This window comes from Dermacentor silvarum, chromosome 5 (assembly GCF_013339745.2).
Source record: "Dermacentor silvarum isolate Dsil-2018 chromosome 5, BIME_Dsil_1.4, whole genome shotgun sequence".
NCBI classification, from domain to species: Eukaryota; Metazoa; Arthropoda; class Arachnida; order Ixodida; family Ixodidae; genus Dermacentor; species Dermacentor silvarum.
Genome location: NC_051158.1, coordinates 32,693,308 through 32,717,024, shown reverse-complemented (window position 1 = coordinate 32,717,024; position 23,717 = coordinate 32,693,308).

The following is a 23,717-nucleotide window of genomic DNA, read 5'->3' as shown; positions in this document are numbered from 1 at the left end:
AGCTGCTTTGGTAGTCGTCATTCTGATGGTGCCTGCCTCGGGCTGTGTATACTCAAGTCCAAACGAGCACCGGATGTGCCATGTACGCCGAGTTTGACAGACACAGTAAGCTACAAGCCATGGCTCTACAACACGGTTCTAAGCCGCGAAACTCTTAAGTTCGATTTGGGTTACGGTACGAACCGACTTAAACTGGTTCATTACAGTTCGACGAATAATCGCAAATTTTAAAACAGCACGGTAAAAAGGCAAGATATGCCTTTATCCGCAGAATACGTATTGCTTTATGTTTTTCACCACACACTGTGTAGATTGCTGCACCTTCTTTAAGGCAGCTATTTTTTTTTTCTTTGCATTTAGTAATCTATGAACCAGTGAAACGTGCCAGCGCACAATAACCGGAGTCACGCTGCCAATAGCCGAAATGCACTATTAAGTCCTGCATCTGATACTGTCGCTAATCCCTGATTCAGGCATTGTAGAACAACTTCATTGTGCAAGTGATTTCCCTACTCTTTGGCTAAAAGGTTTTTTTTTTCATGACTACTGTGTGACATGTGGGTGCTGCCATGGATGCTATATCGGTGAAACATCCACAGGCTGCATTATGTTGTGGATTTAAATAGCGCCAGAAACATATCGTAGCTGAGCGGGTAGAAGTCACAAATTTGTGATGAGATTGCAAGATATACTCAGTTCGTGTGATCAGACTATCTCCCAAGCATGTCCATTTTGTGTTTTGACAGCTTAAAAAAAAGAAGACAAGACTCTGTGTAATAAATTTCGGTCTGAACTCAGCGCTCACTGTCTTCTCGTGTGTCCTCATTTTTTTGCACTGTGAAGCTACAGCATGAAGCCACTGGTATATTTTGCAGTGCGATATTTTTTGCTTCACATCTAGTGGCACGTTAATGGGCACCGTTTTGTTTTTCAGGACCTCTCACGGACCTCCTCCTCTTGTGCGTTCTGGACGCTCGACAACGTGCGAAAAGACATGGTACGCATTCCAAAAATTACCGAGGGCTTGCGCAGCGATTTGCAACGTGATTTTTTACAACTAGAAGTTGCTGTTATTAAACGCACTTAAACCATGCTACGCAGAAAGGTTTCTGGCTTTTCAGAAGTGTAGGATGGGCACGTAGTATGCCGCGGTAGAAGTAGTTACCTATGTGGATACTGGAAGAACTGCTAGAAGAAACACAATGAATTGGCCAAGTTTAGTTTAGTCTGAATGACAAAATTACCAGTTTTGTAGTTTGGTAGTCTCGCTTAAAATCAACATTTACAGACTAGGTGTCCATTCCTTTCCCATTCCATCTGTCCAACTGGTGCGCTCACTCCACTCCTATTAGATTCCTGGTGTTTAAAAAAGTCTGGAATGATTCCGGAATCATTCAAACTCCGTAGTTGCCACTCCGCAACTCTGCACAACAGATGCACACAACATACACAAAACACACCACTCAACCAACACTCGACTAATGTGTCTCATTGAGGCCAGTGTCCCTAAGGGAACTGAAAAATGCCTTTGTTGTGTGTCTTAGCTCACGGGAGGACGGTCATTGTGGAGTGTTCAGCGCGGACATTAAGGCCGTTCTTTGTAGGGTAAATAACCTGCAAGCGCAGATAAAGTGGGCATTGTCGTCCCACACTTTGCACTCGAGGCACAGTGGCGACCTTATGCGTTTTGATTTTAAATAGGAAATGTTTGGTGTTTGCGACGTTTAGACGAACTCGGTGTAGACATGCCCGATCGTGCCTGTTGGCCACATGGCATGCGAAACTCGCACATAGGATTGTGAGTGCAAATAAATTATACCTGTACTGCTGCTCCGAGTCAGTCCAGACAGCACGCTGCGCGGGCCGTGCAACAAAAGAGCTGATCCAAGAGAAAGTTGCCGTATTTATTCGATTATAAGGAAGTCATGATTTAAGGCGAGGGTGCAGTCGGGGGGACTCAAGAAAAAAAACAAAAAACAAAAAACAAGTATGCACACCAAAATACAGCGATACAGAGTGGCCGATGGATTATCGACATTCGGTGGGGATCACCTGAAATCTTGAATTACTAACATAGCCAAAATGCAAAATGGCGATCATGAAATAGGTGGCGAAGGAAACTTCAACACGTGGAGTGCGGTATATATGCGAAATTTGCCATCAGGTGAGGCTTCACAGCAACGTGACTTTCTCCTTATAGTGTGGCTTCATGGCAACATGGCGTGCGCTGCAGTAAAGCCACACTGCAAGGCGAAATTCTCGCTGCCGTGAAGCCGCACCTAAAGGCAAAATTCGCGTACAAGGCGGGGAGTGACTCCGAGGCTAAAATTTCGGGGAAATAACCTCGCCTTATATTCGAATAAATAGAGGAGTAGCTCTGTGGAGTTATGTGCTGAATCAACAGCACGGTCTGCATGTACATTGCCCGCTACTCCGCAATGCGAAGGCAACCACTGCAGAGCAAGGCTGTGCTGCATATACCACAATCAGTTTCTGTGTGCGTGTTTTATGTCGTAGATGGTGTGGTTGTTGGATGTGGTGATTTCAGGGATAACAGGGCACCGCGTGAGCCTGCGGAGATCACTAGCTGTTTGAAGATGTAAGTGAAAGCTACTCGTACTGCCAGCTCCGTGGCAATGGAACAGGTCCTGTTGGTGAGCTTTGCAGAATCATTGACGCCTGCTGATAGAATCCACACAGCTCTGTATTGACGAATGAGAGCGCGCTGCAAGACATAAGTGGGAACAAGTGGGGAATGGATAGCTTTGAGGCACGGCTTGGTTACGAGCATTGTCCCAGTTTGGCGAGTGACTTGTACCACTGCAAGAGAAAAATAAAGTGTCTCTGCTGCGTCCATGACGCTTTGGTGACGCTTTCTAGACTGCGGAGGTGTGACAAGCAGTTTCGAACGTTATTCTCCTTGTGTTATACTTAATTCCCACCCAGCACATAACTAGTAAATCATTCTAAAAAGTCCAGTAAATATTTTATGTGCATCGACACGTTTATTTATTGTACACAATATTGTCACGTTGTAGTGACGGTGAGGAAGCACAGTGGCACAACGCAAGTCACGAAATAAGCTGTTTATTAGGTGAACCTGTGCACAGCGAAACAGGTAACACTCAGCGCAATGATAGCGGAGCGCATGCTCGTCGAGCGTCGGAAATATTATTAGCGGGTTAAGTGCGTCGGCTTTTATACATGACTCGCCGAATGTTCCAGCGTAGTTGCTGGTGCTCGCATAACTTCCAGAAAGTGCAACACTAATCGCGTCACGCATACAATCTGATTACGCAAGGCTCGATGAGAACATACACAACACATAGAATCAACAATAGCATTCTGTTACGTTCCAAATCACGCAGGTGTGTCTTGTGTTGAGCCATAAAACATTGAAGTTGTGAGCAGATGAAAAGCAATCCCTGGAAAAGGATGAAGTGCACGTGTCAATGTGTGCTATAGTAAAAAAATAACGCATACGCAGGAAGATATGATACTAAGGATGGATTTCAGCTTGCATGCAATGATTACATGGATTGTGGTACACTTCTGTGCACTTCGCGGCTTTGCTGAGTAAAAAGAGCTCTGCAAGAGGACGTAATATAGAGTCCCAGCACTCTGACTGTTACACTGGCTAGTCGAGATGTACTTGAGTCTTAAAAAAGCTATTTTCATGCTGACTTGCTTAGCAGGCACGTAGAGAGGGTTATAACAGCAAGGGAGTGGAACTCGGGTGTTGGCGTCTTTTCTTTCTCGCAATATTTGAGGGCACTAGCTGCATCGCTTGCACATGAAAAGCGGGAAGCGTTGAAACAAGCCGTGATTTGTTTCGTGGCGTTGTACAGTCACGTTCAGTTGGCTGATATCTCTCGAATAGGCACACCTTGTATACCGCGTGTATAATTTCTCCGTGACACCCGGAAGCGCAGCTTTTTGGAATACTATGCTTACACTATAGGTCTGCAGGGCTGGCAATCACGCTGGCTAGATCTGTAGCAACTCTACTATTAATTTATTACTTTGCCATGGAGCTCCTTGTAACTAGTTCCCCTGCTCGGACAAAAGAAAATGGCTTTCAAAACGCCCACCTTCTGGCAGAGGCTTTTTATCGAGCAACGTTGAGATGCGAAGTAGACGAGGCTTGAATACTACTATATTATTTCATGCTTGTTATACACGCCGTAGACAAAGTTTGCTTAACCAGCCATAAAACCTCCAGCACAGATGAAAAAACTATTTGCAGGCTTTTCTTTATACATGCTCCAATGAAGGAACTGCGCGACAGATCTGGAGCTTGACTCATTTCACAGAATATCTTGTTCAATTTGCATTGCTCAGGCTCATGGAATAGTGAGAATTTTCAAAATAGCAGCGAATTTAATACTGCTGTGAGATTAGTTAGAATATATCTGTTAGAAGCATTTATATTGTTAGGAACGGTTTCTTTGTTTTGCATGGAACTGCTTTGAACCGTTCAACGAATTAACCACCGCGGAAAGGCTAATAGATTTCGTTTCGAGCCATTATGAAACAGTTGATTGAACCTGTTCGGAACTGTCCCACTGTTTTGCTCCTGTTGAGCAAAACCAGAAACCACCAGAAAGCTCACCTTCGTGCATAGCGTTCACCGCCAGCGTTTCCCGGTAAACATTACGGTTACATAAGCTGCAGTTGCCGGGATGCGTGATAAGCAGTCAGGGATCTTTGAATGCTGTTGCGTTCCACTCTTAAAGGCGAAGCTTAAGCGTTCTCCAATTTTTTGTTGCGCTCTAGTGGGTCAAGTACGGCGCCCCAGCAATCAAACTACGACTGGCGGCAGTGACTCGGGCCCTGAAGTACGCCGGCTGGTTCCTGCGTTCGCAGCTGCTGCGGGCCGCCATCGTGATCGTTCCTGTCGTGCTGACAGCCTGCTACGCGCTGTGGGTATTCAAGCACAGGCACGTGCCGCATTCGGAAGACTGCGTCACCATCGGGGGCAAGACGTACTGCTTCTGAGCGGGACCGCGCTGTCTTTGACATGATGGCAGTGGAACGCTCCTTGGAATGCGCCGACGCCCTTCCCGGACCCACCGCGGTGACTCCGTTGCTGACCTTCTGCCATACCAAGCACACGGGTTGGCGGATTTGATTGGTGTCTGCATTCCAGTGGAAGCGGAAACCAAGAACGCTTGTCATGTGTTCAGAATTGCGCAAGTTCTGAAGGCTTTGTTTTGGCACTAAATAGTTCCTTGTGGCCATAATTATTCAGGAGCAACCACACTAAGTAATCCCAGGTATTGCGTTGGAACATTAAAATCAATAAATCCTCTCAATCAGCATGTCGATTAGTCCATCTTTCCTTCTAGCCAACCCAGCATCACTGTAGATAGAGGATCATATTGTGCAACTTAGCTTTTCTCGTGGTGGGAAGCAGAATAATCGGATACGGAAGCAGAAACGTTAAATTGGTTTAGTTGAGCGAAGCATATTCCCGCAGGAGACACAAACTGAGTTTGCTGCATATCCGTTAGGAAGTTGTCGTCAAAGCTGGATTCACATGACGGGACGGGTCACTAATTCGTGTTGAGAAAGAAAGCGAAATGGCTCAGTGCCGCAGACAATTTGCTAGCGGTGCAGTTTGTTAAAGCCTGGCCATGTCATGCTTGTCTGCGAGCCGCGCGGGAGCTGCCGTCTAAATACATCTAGGAAAGGAGAAATCTCGGCAACCATTGCACCGATTCTTAACAAGGTTTGTTGCGCGTAAAAGAACTTAAAATGTAGTAATTCCAGGAAAAATATTTTTTTATTATTTCGGCTGTCAAATTTTTGAAACAAGCTATGCTGAAAATTGCGAAATTTCCAAAATTATCAAGTATGAAGTTTACAACTCTAATCCAGCAATAAAAAAACAATATTAGAATTATGTACACTGCACTTATTGAGACAACTGAGGTCGGCAAAGTTGATGCTTGATACACCGCTCTCAAATATATATGGACAACCAACGCTGAAACTGCGCATTCAACAGCAGCGCCGTAACACACAACCTGCCCCCCGCGAACATTCTTTTCAATTCTTGGCCACCAGAAGCGTTCTTGAGCCTGCCGGCGTGCCCCCTTCCGGTGTGTCATGGACAGTGCGTAATATGTGGGAGCGCAGTGGGGCGGGAAGGACCAGGAGGTGTTGTTCGTTTCACCGATTCTTTTTCCAGTAGCGATGGTATCGGGTTCCCTCCCGCCCTCAACCTTGGACAGCTCAACTGCACACAACGGGTTGTCGAGCTCCGATGATGGAGCGCTAACACTCCAGGACCACACCGATATGTCCACGGATCCTAAGAACGAGATACTTCTGGACTCGTCGGACCCACACATCCGGACTCTACAGCAGTCATTGGTCGAATGCAGAGACTTTCATGCCTCGCCTAGCGACGTCTCGCTCAAGTGAGCCAGGGAGACCAACATGGCTGTGATCACCAATACTCAAGATCTGTGCGGGTACGAGGTCATCCTCATTGAAGACCTGCCCATGTGGCCCAGATCATCCTATCATATGCCTTTCGCAATGCAGATCGAGGTCCAGTCATCTCCTGCAGATGGCATGAGCACTGACCAGGACGGCGGGGCAGCACGTGGCGTTTTATCAAGCTCTAACAATTCGAGCACCTTGAGGAGCCTTGTTACATCAGCGCCAACTCTGCCAAAGTGCAAGTTGTGTCGCATACTAACACGAATGCTCACCTCCTCATTGAAGAAGCCACGTTGTAGACAACCACAATGTATTGCGACCGGCCGCGATCAATGCGACCAACCACGTTCAGTGCTACAACCAGCGGTTGAGCGTCAAGGATCTCCTGCCGCATTTTCCTAACAGTGACGGGCTAATCGTCTCCGAAACCAGCGACCAGAGCGCAGCACTCGGTGCCGCCCACCAGAGAAGCTGGTTGTGCATGCGCTGCACGGCTCAACAACGACGAATTCCATTTCCCAGTCTTGTCGACTACGGCTTTCGCCACCCGCGCACCCTCACAACCGCCAGAACCAGCTTCGGCAGCGTGGCAAGCCGCAGCGTGGCCGAATGCAATGCATCTCATGGAAGACAAAGAGGCGCACTTGGGCTCAATTGGTTGCTCGGACTGTGGGAGCGAGGTGAGAGAAAGAAGTAAACCCAGCGTTCGCCGTAATGGCCCTTTGTCTGCTTCTCTACAGCACAATATACATATACAGGATGTGCCAACTATCGTGCACCAATATTTAAAGATATGCAAATGCCATGTAGCTGGACAGAACCAAGGTATAATGTTGTGTGCCGTTGCTTGGATATACCCACATTATTTTTTGCATTCCTGCCTAATTGGATAATTAGTCTAATTTATTAATGAACTTCTCAAATATTATAATTACATGAAAAGTGTCAGTGAGAAAATTGTAGAGCAACATGAAAATTTCCCGCTACAGGTTTCTGTTAGCTCAATGCTGTGCTACATAAACGTGATTTTCCGAGCGTTAAAGAAGCCCGAGAATGCACGCAAAGTCCCCCGAGCGGTCAGTTGCGCAGCAATTTTGCGTGTATTCTCGGGCTTCTTTCAAGCTTGGAAGCACGCACTGCACGCATGCACACACACATCCTAAGACCCCTGGTACAATACATTGCACATTGCCTTCAACGTTTTTCTGAAGTTCACTCGGAAGTGATTACGCAAAATATCTATTATGAAGTACGGTGCATGTGTAACTGTAAAGACGGGGTTTACTGATATTCTTGTCATTAAATTGATCTATACCTCTGTGTCGTTCCAGACGACCGAAGGCAACCTTGAGGTGTGTTTCGGAATCACTGAGATTGCGTGAAAATACGGGCCGCGGCAGAAACATGGCAATCTACTACATGTAGTTCCATCTTCATCTCTGCGTTTAAGCAATGAGATGCTGTTTTTACCATAGCGAAGATGAGGAGATGATGGAGATTGTTGAGACATGGAGACGCAGCTTGTGGTATCTAACCATTGTATGTAAATTTTAAAAATTGTGTTTTTGTCTAGTTCATAACATAACAGTGGACAATAATAACCACCTTGAAGACCTAGCAAAATACAGGGGTAACTGGAGATTGCAGGGATATGCCTTCGTCCTGCAGTGGACATAAAATAGGCTGATGATGATCGATGATGTGCCATAGTTGTGTTCGGGTCTCAGGAGGATATATATATATATATATATATATATTTGTTACGGATGACTGATGTTTATTCACAGATGAAGACCAGGATACACACACGCACACACTCACGCACACACGCACGCACGCACACGCACACGCACACGCACACACACACACACACACACACACACACACACACACACACACACACACACACACACACACTGACGGAATGATCGTGGTGGTCACATTGTTGCGGTTACAAATTAAATGTGACATCATATACGTGCCTACTGCAGTATCCTAGTGCTGGCGCTCCAAGAGATAGTATAACCGGAAGCGTAATTTCGAGTTCAAGTTGATGAAGGGAACCTTCCAGAAGTGGCTTTCTTTGTATGTCGAACCTACAACATTTTATAAAGAAATGCTTATTTGTTTTCGGTTCATTGCAATAATAACATTGACGGGTAGGAGCATAGCAAGACCTGTGGGAATAAGAATTAAGCATTGGTATTTGGCAACGCATTCCTCTAAATGAAACCAATTTAAATGAAAGCAAATTTCTGTGCCAAGGAAATCAGAAATGCTGACAATCGGTGTTAATACACATGTCATATTTCTCATGAACAGAAAGATTTTTAAATTTTGCAGCAGATGTATGCCAAAGGTCGTATAGCCCTCTGTACCGGGTCTATAAGAGATGCCGCCACTAGTGAGTCTGCTGACTCGTTTAATGTTAGTCCCATCTGTCCTGGTACCCATACCAATTGGACGAGGCGTAAATGTTGGTGGATAGGTGAATAAAATTATTGGAGTACGGTAGATAACGCTGGCTCGAGCCGGTCAACACCACGAGTGTGATTTATTTTCTTCATCTTCAAGGCGTAGACAGACAGATAGACAGAAAAACATAACTTTTATTCAGGTCCTGAGAAACTAGGTTGGGACACCCCCTTTAAGGGGGAGTCCGTAGCAGTCGCGGGCCGCTCCCACGCAGGGACCGGAAGACCGTGGCCTTCCGCCCTCTCGCAGGCCCTCTGGACAGCCCGAAGTTGAACCGAGAGGTCGCCGCTTTTAAGGGATTCCTCCCAGTCCTCTTCTTTGTTGAACTCTGTGTTGCGTAATGCAGGACATTGCCAGATCATATGAGCTAATGAGCAATACGCCTCTCTGCAGTCCGGACATCGCGGTTCGATGTTGGGCGAGAAGTGACTAAACCTGCCCCTCGAAGGGAAAGACACCATTTGGAGCATCCTGAAGGCCGACGATTGCGGTCGAGTGAGTTTAGGGTGAGGAAGTGGAAAAGCCCACCGAGAGAGATGATAATGAGTCATGACCTAGTGGAAAGTGAGGAGCGAGTCCCTGTACCTCCTGGCGTCCCCACCTGCGAATCCGCGGGATTGCCGCGGTGAGCGAAACTTCGCGCACGGTCATGGGCAAACTCATTGGCGTTGGGAACATCGGGATGTACGTTGGCCCCCATGTGGGCCGGGAACTATTTTATGGTGTGAAACCCGGCAGCCCCCTCGCTGCCGAGAGGATGGCCGCTGCCTCCCGCGAGATCGAGCCCGAGGCAAAAGCCCTAGCTGCAGACCGCGAGTCTGTGAAGATAATTGGACGCGATGGGTCCTTCATTGCTATAGCGATGCCGATTTGCTCAGCCACCGTTTCCTGAAACCCTTCTAACCGACGCAGAACATAGGAGTTTGCCACTATGTGTAGTCGACCGAGACCACTGCGAAGCAATCGGAACGCCCGTACTGGGCTGCATTGTTAAAGGTCGCGAGATCCGGACTATCTGCAACCGATTTCAATAAAGAACGGGCCCGAGCTATGCTGCGCGCTACATTGTATTGTGGGTGGACATTTCTTGGAAGTGGATCTACCGTAAACGTACCTCTGATCGAGGACGGTAGAGTCACTTTACGCTCGTTAGTCTCCGTAAGACCGCAGCCTATGGATTGCAGGATGTGCCTACCAGCCCGCGAGGACGATAGACGCACGACCTGAGCCATCTGCTGGGCCTCGATCACCTCCGAGAGGGAGTTATGCATGCGCAACTGTATGCGCTTTTCGGGGCTGGTGTTGTTGGACAAGCCTAGAACTCGCTTTATGCTTTTGCGCATTAGTGCATCGATTTTTGCCTCTTCCCTTTTGGCCCAGTCCGGCGCTGAAACGACGCAATTAATGTGGCTCATGAGAAATTAATGGTAGAGCCGAAGGAGATTGCTCTCGCTCAGCCCTCCCCTGCGGTCCCTGAGAAAGGAGCTAACGTATGCGTGGAAACGTCCCAGACCCTTATCCGAGACCGCCTCAAGCACGAACTTGTGCGATATATTGTCAAAAGCTTTGGTTAGGTCTAGAGCTAGTATGGCTCTAGTTTCCTTGGCGTAGTTGTCAATAATTTCTCTTGATAAGGAGCATGACGTCCTGTGTGGATAGTTGAGGTCTAAATCCTACCATATTGTGTGGAAATAGCTCTTTGCATTCTATTTACCGGGATACCCGATTGTGAATCGCATGTTCGACCACCTTGCCCACGCTGGACGTAAGCGAGATGGGCCGCATGTTCTCCGGCGCTAGAGGTTTGCTTGGCTTTGGGATGAGCACCACCGAGGCCGTCTTCCAGGATTCGGGGACGAACCCAGTCTCCCAGGTTTTGTTGACTTCCTCAGTGAGCTTCTCGATGGATTTACCGTCCAAGTTACGTAAAAGCTCATTTGAGATTCCATCCAGGCCCGGTGCAGTGTGCCCGTTGAGCTCGTGGAGGACCTCCCAAATTTTGGGTTCAGTGAAAGGTGCCTCCAGCTCCTCCAGCTCAGTGGGGTAACCATGCGACTTGCATATTAATCTAAAAATAAAAAAAAGACGTTTTACGCTTACCGCTGCTTTGATTTTGCTCATAATTTTTAGGAAAATCGCATATTAGGGGCGAAGTACCTTAGGGCCGAGCCTTGTCCCTCCCTCGTCGTCGCCCGTTGTCCGTAGCTCTGGTTTGCATGGAGTCCGCTAGAGGCGCTGCGGTGCACAAGGGCGTTCGTTCCCGACGCGCGCTCTCTTTCTCTCTTCAGCCATGGATGATAACGGTCGCTTCTGATAACGGCGTGCCCGCTATGGATGAACAGGTGAGAATGGCGGCTCAACTGCAAGCAGAGTCGAGGGCTCGCAAAGCTGCTGCAGCACGGCGACGCAGACAACAAGCGGACCTGGAGTCTAGGGCGCGGGAAGCTGCAGCAAAACGGCAACGCCGGCAAGCAGACCCGGAGCTGAGGGCTCGCGAAGCTGCAGCAGCACGGCAACGCCGGCATGCGGACCCGGAGCTGAGGGCTCGCGAAGCTGCAGCAGTACGGCAACGCCAGCAAGCGGACCCGGAGCTGAGGGCTCGCGAAGCTCGCGCTTGAACCGAGCATCGGCGCCACCAACCTCAGGTAGAGAACGCTTCCGGCGTTTTGCCGCCGCTTCCCGTGCTCTCGCCGCCTCTGGGTCCGCTTGCCGGCGTCGCCGTGCTGCTGCACTGATCACAAGGCAGTCTTAATGAAGGGAAAAGGAAGTCCGCACCTCAATACCATATACGACCAATAAAACAACATTGTATATACTGTACACATGTGTTGTCACTCATTTGCATGTTCGGGTGGCCAATGTACGGGGGACTCACGGTTACCCGAACGATCCCCCGGTGCTTTGCCCACTCATCGTCATTCACTTCGTGGATATGCGGTGTTTCTTATAGTCCTCATCGTTCAATGCAGCATTTGTCACTGTTACTTGCATGTTTGTTGAAAAAAAAAAATCCAAAGATGCCTTCATCTATGCCCTTGGTCATCAGTGACGTCAATAATGCGACCGCTGTGGCCACCACCTCGTCGCGTCCGTCGACTGCATTACCATAAAGCATGACTTTCGAGATAAGCTTTCATTATTGACTGGTGGGTGCGATGTGGACATCACGAGGGGTTTATACGAAGGTTAACTTGGCATTGTATTTCTTGAAATCAAACACCTCCTGCAAGACGGCGAGGCCCTTCGCCCGCTCCAGGATAAACAAGCCAGCCTGTCGCGGTTCTACGAGGCTTGGACGACACTCCCGGACCCCGGGCGCGCCAGGGAAACGCGACTTTCCCTGTGGGAGTTTGCTCGCGAATCTGGCGCCACGAAAAGCATTTTTGGACGAGGCCTTTGGTCATGCCTGCCAGTGTGGGAATGGCTATGTGTGAAATGTTTGCGATACGTCTGTGAGCACTAGAAAACGGTCTTCTACAGTCTGTGCATCAGATTGAGAATTGTTATGCATTGTTACGATGAAATGGCTTTATTTGCAGAGGATCGTTTATAGTGATCACACGGTCTGGCAGCCAGGGATCCTCGTCTTGCTCTTTTGTTTCATATAAATCCACTTCTGGTGTTCAGGTTACAATATTGTATTGCCGCAACATGCACCCAGACGGACCCGAGCTGCTAATCGTCATTCCGTCTCATCTTCAGAAAAATCAGCAGACTGTACTTCAGCAACTGCACGACGTTCCCACCGCTGGACACCTTGGCTCCTCTCGGACCTATGACCAAATTCGGCGACGATTTTTCTGGCCCCGTCTCAACCGCTCCGTCCGTCGCTATGTCGCCGCGTGTGAGTCGTGTCAACGCCGAAAACGACCAGCTGTACATCCTGCTGTTCTGCTGCAGCCTCTGGATATACCGACCGACCCTTTTATTGCGATAGCAATTATATGGACACTCAAAAGCAGATTTCTGCCGTTGCCGTCGCCGTGAGGTTCCGTATGACGTCAATGGAGATGAAATCGTCGCCGCGCGCCGAACGCTGTATGTGCGAGTGAAAGGGCGCGAGGGGCGCGCTTTCACGGGGAGTGAACGCACGGCGGAGAACAAAAGCGCGTTCTGCGCCATGCTCCCTTTAGGGCTGAAGAATAGGCTCCGTACAGTGAACAGGCGGCGCTGCTGCGCAGCAGCGGTGGCGCGATGCTCAGCGTCGCATGTGGCGGGCGGCGCGAACCTGGGAAGGGGGGAAGACAGCAAGATTTCGGAACTACGTATACACGCCTACGAAAGCCGCACGTATATCCGCGATCCGCTTTCTTTTTTTTGTGCGTGTGTGTACGTGAAAGTACAAGCGTGGCCCTCTGTGATGGCACAAATAGTTTTTGCGGGGTTCAGGCCTATTAAAGGAATAGACGATTACTTTCACGGTGCAGCGTTAACCAGCGGAGACAAGCTCTACGCTGCTTCGCATGTTGCTTGTGTGAAAGACGGCGTGGACGTTCACGCGAAGTGCCATTCGCAACAGGGAAAGCAAGTATACGACGTCATCCTTCACGTGAATAAAGCTTACTGTTATACTAAAATTGAAGTCACTAAACTGGCACCCTGAAAACGTGACACCCTGAAACCGATTTTTAATCGACGCCTCACTGTTGGCAATGCATGCCTCATTTCGCTCCGGCACGTTGTACGCCGCGGCCTATCATTTGATGCCCCTGTCACACTGTTACTTTAGATTGTCATACAGCTCGATCTGGACCGCGTGCAGCTACACGCTCACTCGTAGGCTGTCGTCAGCACAGTCATGTCCAGTCAGCTAAACGATTCGGATTGTTGGATCGTGTGGCAGTGACCATGCTATCCTCGTTGACTCGTTTGGGACCCAGTCGGAGCCACCTGCTGCGCTGATAAACGAGATTTATTAACTAGGCGATCTTAATTTACATGACGCGAATGTTCGTTCTTCATCATGTACAATGATCGAGGCTCATTAGGCCCCTTTCACGAGATACGATATCGCATGCGAATTCCTTTCCTTGCATACGCGCTTTGCTTTTACAATGATACATCGCAAATGTATATCACAAAGAAAAATCGCACCATGTGAAACCGCGCCTCTCAAGCGCCAGCGGCCGAAACGAGGATCGTCGAGTTAGTGATCGCCAGCTCAAAATAGGCTTCCTTGGCATAAAATATTGCTCATCGCACATGCCAGTGCTATGCTGATCATACCGAATGCTAAGACAACGGCAAGCAGTCGTCAAATCAGCAAAGTCGTGGCAAATTTCTTTTAAATGTTCAGCAGCTGGCCATGGCCGCTGGCGTCGCACAACGAGCTGTGAAACGCACATGTGCAGCACGCTTTACATAACAAAACCTTGTCACAAATATCAAAGAAGCTGACTTACTTTACTCTCCTCACAGCTGCGACCCATTTCTTTCGCCGTTCGATCTTAGAAGATTTGCCAGGAAACCTGTACAACTTTATCACCGGCTGGCCTTCGTGGTTGTGACAGCCCTTTACGCAGCAGTATCACCGGTTCCACTTGCCTTTTTTTTTTCACCTCCGACGCTTGCCGATGAAGCGCATGCCATTGCACCGTCGCAACACGTATAAAAAAATAAGGAGGCTGGTGAACAAAGTAAAACGGCTTCAACCGTGGCCGAGACTAAATGCAGCGCGCGGGAAAGAACACTCATCGAGCCGGCCGAGCTGCGGCGCCCACTTCCCAACACTGTTGCGTCGCTGCGCCAGATGGCGCCAGAGCAGCCGCAAACGCGACTGTACGGAGCCTATTGAGCGTCTCTTTCCTCCTTTGCAATCACCATATATGTAGCGCAAACGCGCCTTCTGCCGACGCGTGAGAGGCCGTGGGGGAGGGGGGGAGGGGGAGGGAAGGGAGGCGACGTTTAACTGTGGCACCAAGTGCCTATTTATATAAGATGCTCCGGCAACAGTCACCAACGCCGCACGCATTTTGAGCGAACGCGGGCAAAACGCCGACGGCGTCGACAGCAGTTCTGCGTGTTGCCGGTGCTGCTGCATGTCCAAGTTTATACAGCTGATAAAGCTAATATCATTACTCTGTATAGCTCTCTACAAATTGGCTATCGCAATTGATGCTTCGCCTTTTAGGTGAAACTGCGACAACTTTTTTTTCGCGTTGCCGTTGATCTTCTCGGACCATTCCCTGTATCAAACGACGGAAATAAGTGGATTGCCGTCGCTATGGACTATACTACCAGCTATCTAACTACAAGAGCCCTTCCCACCAGTTGCGCTACATACGTCACTGACTTCTTGCTTCACAACGTTATCTTACACACGGGGCACCTCGTCAACTTCTCACCGATCGCGGCCGATACTTTCTTGCCAAAGTCATGGACGACTTACTTCGATCCTGTGCTACTAAACACAAGCTTACTACAGTCTACCATCCTCAAACTAACGGTCTTATTGAACGCCTGAACCGGACAATAACTGACATGCTCGCGATGTATGTTTCCTCCGATCATCGTGACTGGGACACTGCTCTACCATTTGTCACGTTTGCGTACAATTCCTATCGCGCCACGACACAGCTGGCTATTCGCCCTTCTACCTTCTATACGGCCGTGAACCGACCTTGCATTTCGAGACTCTTCTTTCGACCACACTCGACTCGCCGACACAGTACGCTCGTGATGTCATAACCACAGCGACCCAAGCACGCCAGATTGCCCGTCTTCGTCTCTCTGCTTCACAGACACGTCAGAAGTGCCGTTACGATCAGCGCCACCGCGACGTTGAATAGCCGTTGATACGAACCAGGTGCTCTTGTGCTAGTTTGGTCTCCATCTCGACGTATCGGTATGTCGGAGAAACTCCTCCTCTCGCAATACTACGGTACTTATCGCATCCTCTGCCAGGTGACGCCTGTCACATATGAAATGTCACCACTGGATGGTATACCGTGCCTTCACCTCTATCTGACATCATCCACGTCAGCCGCCTCAAACCGTTCCTTTCTGGAAACAGTGAGTCGCACCAGTAATCGAGCTGTTTGCCAACATTTCCCGTCGTCCCATCGAGCGGCCAGTCATTGCGTTGGTGGGGCTTCTTGCGGTCGAATGACGAAGGGCAGTAAGACGAATATTAGAAAATGGGAAGACTCCTTGACTCCCTCTTCTTCTTGTTTTTCAAACCGATGGCCGTGATACGTCCCTTTCAGCAGATAATTGCTAGCCGGATTCCGCTTCTCTCTCTGTGATGTTTGTATATGTTAACACGACTAAATATCCGGACAGAACTCATCTACGATGACTATCAAAGTATGCTGATTGCCGAAACGCGTTATGCGTGAGGCGTGTGTGGTGCCGCCGGGCTTCTCTCGCGCTTCCCCCTAGACACGCTCCGTCATCTGGTGGCGCCGCGGTGAAGTCCGTGCATGCCCAAAGGCACATACCTTGTGAACAAAGTTGGCGTCAAAAGGGTTCATCGATGAGCGGCACGTAACGCAGTGGCCCAGTGGCAGCATACCCACGTGACCGGGCCACATATTAGACGGCCCTATATACCTTCGGAATAGGCGCACATTTTTGGTGGGACAGGTGGATAGCTGGATAATTAGATAGTCGGAAATAAAACTGGTCTGGCAATGCCAAGAATGCTAGCTATTCGCATTATTAATGGGGGCGCACTCGTAGTGGCGGGGAACGCCGGACTACCTTAGTTGTAACTCGAGGGCACGAAGGCGTTCGATTCTGTTGGTGAGCAGCGAAAGGTCATTCGCCGAGTTACCGTCGCCTGCGCCTGCTTCGCGCCGCCGCCTGCCATTTCACAAATGTCAGATATATGACGCGCAAAAGGCACCGCGCAAAGTTGGCGTGGAGAGCATGCGGACGCGTTTCTTCCAAACACGCAGAAATAAATTTATGCAGGTCGCGCTCGCTCGATAGGAAGCATTTTGCAGGTCGCTACTGAAGCTATCTGCGTCGCTTGAAGCTCCATGGTGCGCTACCAGATGGCACACCGTGTTCGTGTTAGGATAAAAAGTCAACGAAAAGGAAAGGGTATACGCTCAGCTCAGATAAGTCCAGCAAAAGAGAAGCCGGAAAGTACAGAATTTAACGCAGAAAGCTTCAAGTAGAAAAGTAGTGGCGAATGCCTCCTATAACACGGCATCAGGATCGGATCAAATCCCAAAGCTGTTGATCAAACAGCTGGGTCCAAATAATGCCATATGGCAAGTGATTGAAACAAAGATTCTTAACGGGTGGCGTGAAAGCATGATGAACCTTATCGATAAATACAAAGGTGATAAGGATAGGACGAGTTCGTACAGCCCAGTTACAGTGACGTCGGTAATATATCTAGCAAAGTAAGCGTAACAATCGGAAGTGTTCAAGTTGGTGGAGATTAAATTATTGGGGATAACTACAGAATGGGATTTAAGCCAGGCTGACGCTTAGATGGATAATATCGTTGTATTAACTTCGTGGCATATCACACGATGGCTAAGATATAATGGCTCAGAATAGACATTTATATATAACTTTTCTAGATAGAACTGGAAGTACGCTGAAGCGTCACCTTTAAGAGTGTAACGCGGTAATATATAACTTTTCTAGATAAGACTTGAAGTACGCTTAAGCTTCGCCTTTAAGAGTGGAACGCGGTAACCTTTTTGGACGCCGTTGACGCCGACACCGACACCGTATTTTCTGCGACATGGGGCCCGATCAAAATTTAGAACGGCTCGGTTTTCAACATTCCCCTCAATGTTTCCAGAACCAAAGTACAGCGAAACACCTTCAGAATTGGAGGACGCTTAATCTACGCCTTTAAGAGTGGAACGCGATATCATTCTAGGATCACTGGCTGCTTATCAGGCTTTTTTCTCATATACTCAAATTACAATCCAACGCTATCACGTCTGTAGGTTGTGGTTAAGTCGTACTTTATGATTTTGCTGACGGATTTTGCTTTGAGAAATTAAATTTTTTGTTCACTAATGCCTTGCGCCACGCGGAGGGCCCGCCCGGTCGGTGTGGTTCGGGATGCTGTGGTTCGACATGGTTATTTCCGCCAGATGCCGATGCTTACACCGACACCGACACCGACGCCGACGCCGGGTTTTCTGCGACACGGGGCCCTTAACGCTATCGCGTTAATAAGGGAGCTTACGACAACGTAGACGGGGCATTGCTACAGCGTATTCCCAAGCACTAGAGCATAGATGACGATCTCGTGGAGCTGCCCAGGACGAGGAGGAGGAGAAAGAAGCGGAGGGCTGTTGGTTGCAGCAGAAATAAGCGTCATTTTCTTCTTCAATAAAATCACTACTACAGCTGCACGCGGACCTAGCTATGCAGAAGTTGCCGCCAATTGCTCCCGCCTGAGCGCCAGCTATGAACCGCGATGCGATGTGAAACACGTCCCAGTACAACTGACAACACCAGGCGTCAGAAACAACGCGACTCGGAGCCCAATACGTAGCGCTTTTCCCGAACCACGATCACCCGTACGGCTCACCATACACTTCCCTACCCTGTATCACGGGGGAGTTTCAAGAGCCGAAGCACGTCCATCTATAGATGTCCAGTGTCCTCGCGGGAACAAATTGCCACTTGCATTTGAGTGTGGTGCCGTCTTGCGTCTGAGTCCATCTATTAATTTCTTACGTTCTGCTTCAAATTCAGGGCAGTTTAGTATATAATGTTCAATGTCACCTAGAGCTTGACGATGCGCGCACGACGAGGATGCCTTTCTAGCACCGCCAAGCTGGAGTTCGCGCTGACCCTTTGCGGATATGATAAAGAGACCATAACAAACGGAAGTGGCTTAAGATGGCCTCCTTCATGTCTCTTTTTTCTTCGTGGGCTTGAATTGCAGCGCTTTGCACGCCAGACTGTCAGCGACCTTGTTGCCTGCTGCGCCGATATTTGGGAAGCTGCCCACTGGAACACGATGGTAAACCGACTTTCTGTATTCTTTAACAGCATGTAAGGCACGCTGAATGTACTTGTAGAGGGGAAACCCGCGCAGTAATAGTTGCAGCGCAGCCTTGCTGTTTGAATAGAGAACTACAGGTTGAGGCTGACAGGAATTCAGCTTCCGCAAGCCTGCTGCAATAGCGACACTTTCAGATTCCATAGAATACACGACGCGGTCAAGCCCGGCAGTCCATGTGACATTGAGGGTCGGTATCACGTACGCCGCTGCGCTGGCTCCAGTCTCTTCGTCAACAGAGCCGTCGGTGTGTACAACTGCAGATGTCGGTCATACATTCTGTCGAGGTGTTCTACGACCACAGATTTTGCCTCTGCTACAGGTGTAAGTCGCTTGGTGCGAATATGCGGATTGGTAAGTTGACATTCCGCACTCTCGTATGACCATGGTGGTTTTTGACCTGTCTAGTGTTTAGTAAATTGCAGGCCAAGTACACGAAGTGTGCCCTGGAAGATGTATGGAGACAGCCGAGAAGAAATCGCAGGGGGAGTTCGTAAATGCACAGAACGAGTGGATATTCAGACAGGACTGATTCAAGGATTCCCTTTGTCTCCGCCATTCACGCTTGACCTTAAGAAACAAACAGACCACCGTAAAATCGTCAAATAAGCTTTTATTTGTGCTACAGCCGTATATAACGGGCAGGTGCTGCAACAGAGGATCCATGGGCTAGTATATGCGAGTATATGCTAATCGTCAAATAAGCTTTTATTTGTGTTACAGCCGTATATAACGGGCAGGTGGTGCAACAGAGGATCCATGGGCTAGTATATGCGAGTATATGCTATTACCACCCCCGACGGGGACGAGCAAAGGGAACAAAGTACATGTTACGACTATCAACTGAGTTTACTACTTGAATTACAGCAGGGTGCAGGTTATATAACATCACCATGTCACTCCTGCAACATGTGCCTGCGCACAGACTGTTTGCAACGAGGAATTGTACACGAAGAATTGCAATCTGATGGCGCAGCAACAGAACCGTTATTCTCGAAGTTACACCATCTTCTAAACAGACCTCTTCGCGATCGCATAAAGCGTAATGCTAGGAGATAAGGCAGATAAATTATGGAGGTTTGCGAAGCCGAAATGTCTCTTTGGTATTCGAACTTCGGTGCTTTCGGTACATTGAACTCTTCGTCGCTTCAACGAATACAGTGTTGTACCGCGCAATGAAATCGACCGCGTGAGGCGCTCACATTCTTTTGCTGTTTGCCTTAATTAGGAAAGGTTCAAAGAATGCGTATCAGTTGGGCCTGCCACATTTCAAACAAGATAACATTCCATTCCGAGAACGGATGAGTCCCTGTCCATGTCAACAGCATGCATTTTTTATTCTCGGACCGTCGGACGTTATACTAAATACCTTTCTCGAATGTATTTTTATTTATTTCTCAGTTCGTTCCTGGAAAAAAAGGGGATGTCATAGGAATTTCTAAAAGCGGAGCAGCCTGCAAACGTTCATTTCTTTTGCCTGTCTCTTTGTTCCTCCTTCTCATGTATACGCCCACCACATGTTGCGCATGCGTGTTTAAGGTGTGCTAGACCACGTGCTACTGACAATATGTAAATCGAATTCGGGGGGGAAGAGCAAGTACTTAAAGTGTGCCTTTTTGGTGCACACCCTGCTTTAAGCTGTTTCAGCGGAAAAGCAGCTAACACAGACGCAAAGTGCCGGTAAGTATTTACGCGTGGCTCTGTTTCTGTGACCGTTTTTTTTCGAGATGCAACGTTCCAGATCGAAGCGATTCGGAGAGAGAGAGAATAAAACATTTATTAGCGAAAAATTAATAGTCGTTTTGTAGTCGGACCTCCTAGTCCGGAAGACCATTGGCTTTTGCCGCCGTCCGGGCTCGGTTGACCAGGGCTTGTTGCTGTTCTGGGTCCGAGCTGGACAGGGTCGCCTCCCACTCGACTGTCGTCGGATTATGCTTGGCCGATATTTTCTGATTCTGTTGGCGCGCCCAGACCATGTGGCATAACGTGGCCGTCTGAGGACAGAATTTACATTGCGGATTGTACGTCGTAGGATCTATCTTTGATAATACATAAGGATTTGGAAAGGACAATGTTTGTAAGCGTCTCCATGCTACCTGTGTTGCCTTGTCCAATTTGGGATCAGGTGGGGGTAAAGTGCGTCTACTCAGCCAGGTGCTGGGGATCGTCCTGGTCAGCGAGAAGTTGGGCTGTGGAAGAATCGGCGGAGTCCCGGTGTAAAAGTTCTCGGGCGCGCAGGCATGAGCAATCTCATTGCCTCGAACTCCCGCGTGCCCTGGTACCCACAGCAGCTTATACAGATAAAATGGTGACGGAGGCACCGTTTTCCGTGACGTGTACAGTACTGACGGAATGAAACGCAACAGCCGGAGCGCGCGGCCGCTGGGACATTCAGCGCCGCCCGTGGACACCCGTGGAAGCAGGGTATTGCATTGTAGTACAACGCGAAGGCGAGACCTTTTTAAGCATGAAATGCTTTAAGCTCCCGTTGTCGGCGACCTTCAAGTGACCTTGAGCCAAAAGCCAGAGCCGTTATCCGGGCACTCAAACGAGATCATCGGAGCACTCGAACGAGAACGCCCGTGGATCGTTGGGAGAACAAAACGAGATCATCCGGGAAACCAGTCAAAAGTTGAGAAAATGTGGTCTCTGGCCCCCATCCCTCTGTACTGGACCGCATTACATACGCTAGCTACTTCCCAAACAAGTTACAAAAAATATTGCTTCCGATTTCTTCCTAATGTTTGTTCACAAGATCACTCAAGCTGTAACTTCTAGCACGCTCAAGTTTTGTTTGTCATTTACGATAGCGACTTTCAAAAGCTAGATAGGTTGCCTGTGCTCTCTTGAACGCCAGTGGTCCGTGAGTCGTGAGCGGTCCGCGACAAGAAAAAGTAGCGACAGACGCTGAGCGCGCTGCACTGTCGGAAGAAGAAAAACGGTTGATGATGGCGGCACCACCGGCAGCAAAAGACGCCATATTGTACTCATTTCATGCTTACATCTACTCTCGATTACGGGAGAGCCAGCATTTTTTTTTTTTTTTTGGGGGGGGGGGGGGGGTGGGCAGCTATACTGCTTCTGGTCGCCGGCATGCGGGTTCTGTGGTCCACCGCAAACCCGACTGTTGTGATTGTCGCGTTTCATTCCGTGAGTACTGTGCGTAACCACTTCTGTGAGCTTTGTTGTGTTTAACAGAGAAAGGTCATAATCTGCCGACGGTTAGTCAAAGAGTTCGACGGACTACTGTCTTGCTAGGAGACAGTATCTACCGCCTGTTGGAAGTAAATTGTCTAGGCCAACATATTTTCTGAAAATTGCATGAATGTAAAAAAAAAAACTATGAAGCGTTAAATTTACACTCAACAGTAAAATGAACACGATATCGAAGTTGTGTAAACTTTATCTGTTAGATCGGCAGCTGTATCTGTGAGATGTGCAGTGATATGCATCATATTCATCCGCGTTAGACGGTTTAACCGATAATATTTACAGGAGCTGGATGTTATTTTTTATTGAAGAACTTTGGTGTTGTAAACTCGCCGATTACACTTTTGAGAACATTTGCCGATTCTCTGCATTTTTATGTATATCAAATTTTATGTAATGGCCTTTCTGTCTAAAGTTCTACGAATATTCAAATTTGCTGGGAGATTGTTTAATGAGGGAACCTGTACGTTTCAAATGAGGTTGAAAAAAAATAATGACTTTGCTCCGAACTACACTCAAAACACGGTAACTTCTAAAGGTGCGAATTTTTGAACATTTTTACAGGTAAGTGGCGTTTTTTTTATTGATATGATATAAGGAGATGTTGACGCACAAATACGGCGCCGGCTACTCCGTAGCTCTTGAATGGGTCTAACCTTCAAAATACAGGGTTCAAGATTACATGCCAAACAACCTTCTCATACAAGCACCAGAACATGAAAAAATACTTGTCAAGCAACGTTTTCACAGTAACACTACAAAGTAAAAAAATACGTGGTATGTGGAGTATACAAGTTAAACTCCATGGCACTGCAGAAGAAAGTCTCAAAAATACAAATAATGATGTCACCTAACAATACAGCCTCTAATCAGCGGGTGGTGCATACGTCGTGTAAATGCATTATCACATATAGTAAGAACAGAATAGTCAATGTAACATGATTCACAAACACATACATATATACAGCGGCGTTGAAATAAAAGGACCATTATAAGCGTTAATAACGGCCAACAATGCCGCTGTCTTCGAGAAAAGTTTTTAATGCTTTTAAAGCGCTCTTCTGTAAGGCCGTTGTTGACCAAGGGCCCGAAAGTTTCGTTAAACGGAAAGGTCTGCGGTCTAATGTCATTAGAGTTGATTTAAGTCGGCGTCTTGGTGTGTCGTGATGTGGGAAATCTAGGAGGAGGCGATGTATATCTTCATCTACAAATCCACTATCACATTCGGGGGTTTCTGCACGGTGAATTCTATGTAAGAAATATCGTGTGTAGGCAGGGCCTTGCCTTAATCGATGAATAAGGGTTTCCATATTTCTGTCTAATGACAATGGAAATTTGAATTAAGTAAGTGGATCGATATGGTACAAGAGAGAGAGAGAGAGGTTTATTGAAGAAAGGCAGAGAGGTCGGCTTGAGCGTTAGTTTGCTCTGGCCTGCTACTCTACACTGGGGAAGGGGGGAGGGGATAAAAAGAGCGATGAATGATGATGATAAGATTAGGAGGTGCGTATGTACATGTCCATCCCGTTGAGGTCATACTATAGCCGTGCATGGAGTCCAGTGGCTTGAAGGAAGGCTATAGTCGCTTCGATGACCA